This window comes from Ornithorhynchus anatinus, chromosome X5 (genome assembly GCF_004115215.2).
Source record: "Ornithorhynchus anatinus isolate Pmale09 chromosome X5, mOrnAna1.pri.v4, whole genome shotgun sequence".
Taxonomy (NCBI): domain Eukaryota; kingdom Metazoa; phylum Chordata; class Mammalia; order Monotremata; family Ornithorhynchidae; genus Ornithorhynchus; species Ornithorhynchus anatinus.
In genome coordinates, this window is record NC_041753.1 from 19,547,458 (window position 1) to 19,549,666 (window position 2,209).

The 2,209-nt window shown below is 45.2% G+C and overlaps 1 non-coding gene across 1 annotated transcript; it reads right to left on the reverse strand.

Moving 5' to 3' along the window:
• Window positions 1-990: 990 nt before the first annotated feature.
• Window positions 991-1,129, reverse strand: LOC114808634. The gene has a single exon (XR_003756478.1). It is a non-coding gene; the product is annotated as a small nucleolar RNA SNORA7 (small nucleolar RNA).
• Window positions 1,130-2,209: the final 1,080 nt, after the last annotated feature.

Consider the following 2,209-nt stretch of genomic DNA (forward strand, 5'->3'; position numbering starts at 1 on the left):
ATGGTGAGCATCAGGAAAATGTTAGCCCGTGTGTTTTGTGGTGTCTGCCAACTCTATTGTACTCTCCCAAGTGCTTATTATAGTGCTCTGCACACAGTAAGCCCTCTAAAAATTCCACAGATTGATTCTGTGTCTGGGAATTCGTCTCTGATTTCTCCTACCCTTAGGGTGGGAGTCCATGTCCCCCCCACCCCAAATAGTTTCTCTTTGCTCACATCCTTTGTTGATTACTTTTAATCCATGAAATTACTCACTAGTAGTTCCTTTGGGCTGTTTGTTCTCTCCCTAAAATGGAAGGATAAATAAAGGAAAAAAAACAAAGCTAATCATTTTTTTTCCAAAATGTTTCATGCTCAATTATATATATATGTATATATACCTGTATGTGTGTGTACATATATATATATATATATATATATATATATATATATATATATACACACACACATATATTTTTTCTCCATCTTGCTAACTTAATTTTTAGTTCAGGCCATTTCATCCTCCTAACCTTGTCTCCAACCTTGTCTTGTCTGTTTCCGACCCATAGTGACTCCATGGACACATCTCTCCCAGAACACTCCACTCTCCATCTGCAATCAGCGTGGCTCAGTGGAAAGAGCACGGGCTTTGGAGTCAGGACTCATGAGTTCGAATCCCAGCTCTGCCACTTGTCGGCTGTGTGACTGTGGGCAAGTCACTTCACTTCTCTGTGCCTCAGTTCCCTCATCTGTAAAATGGAGATTAAGACTGTGAGCCCCACGTGGGACAACCTGATTCCCCTGGATCTCCCCCAGCACTTAGAACAGTGCTCGACACATAGTAAGCGCTTAACAAATACCAACATTTTTATCGTGCTGGTAGTGTATCTGTAGAGTTTTCTTGGTAAAAAATATGGAAGTGGTTTACCATTGCCTCCTTCCATGCAGGAAACTTGAGTCTCCGCCCTCGACTCTGTTTCATGCTGCTGGTGCCCAGCACAGGTAAGTTTTGACTTGTAGCAGATTGTCTTCCACTCGCTAGCCACTGCCTAAGCTAGGAATGGAATTGGGTATGCCTCTGCTTGACTCTCCCTCTCGTAGTTGAGACTGGTAGAGTACCGGAAACTCTCCAGGTGCGATCCTGAGAGGGTGTCTCTGACCTAGTGAACAGTTTATATAAATCTGATCTTAGATGAGGAAGCATGTCAGTGCAGCAATAATTAATTGGGATTCCAGTATGGAACACCAACCAAGTAACCAAGTGGTGACTATCTTGGTAGTGTTGGAGAAGCAGCGTGGCTCAGTGGAAAGAGCACGGGCTTTGGAGTCAGGGCTCATGAGTTCGAATCCCAGCTCTGCCACTTGTCGGCTGTGTGACTGTGGGCAAGTCACTTAACTTCTCTGTGCCTCAGTTCCCTCATCTGTAAAATGGGGATTAAGATTGTGAGCCCCCCGTGGGACAACCTGATTCCCCTATGTCTACCCCAGCGCTTAGAACAGTGCTCGGCACATAGTAAGCGCTTAACAAATACCAACATTATTATTATTATTAAGTTCTGCTACTGTCTCCTGTTGTGTGCCACTGGGAGGTAATGGCTTCCCTTATATCCACTTGGGACATGGCGACCATAGCTTACCTCCATCTCTTCTCCTTAGAATACTTTCTCATCTAAATTTTGCCAACTAGCTATCCTTCTGATTCTCCTCCTACCCGTCTAATGTGTCCCTCTCTATTCTTCTCCTGGATCTTCTTCCACCTCTCATCACCTAACTTCTGGCATCCTGCAAGACTCTATAATACTAATTGTGGTATTTGCTAAGCGCTTACTATGTGCCAGGCACCGTACTAAGCACTGGGGTGGGTACAAGCAAATTGGGTTGGACACAATCCCTAAATGGGGCTCACAATCACAATCCCCATTTTTCAGATGAGGTAACTGAGGCACAGAGAAGTTAAGTGACTCACCCAAGGTCAAACAGCTGACAAGTGGCAGGGCTGGGAATAGAACCCAGATCCTTCTGACTCCCAGGCCTGTGCTCTATCCACTCGGTCACCTTCCTTTGCACCCACAATCTTGGGAAACACATCCACTACTATCTCTATGCTTTTGACTCATGTATTTACCTCTCTTGACCAGTTCTCTCCCCGGCTCTCTAATCCCATATCTTCCCTTGCCTCCAGAGCACCTCCACTTGGATGGCCCACCAGCGGCTCAGACTCAACAAACCCA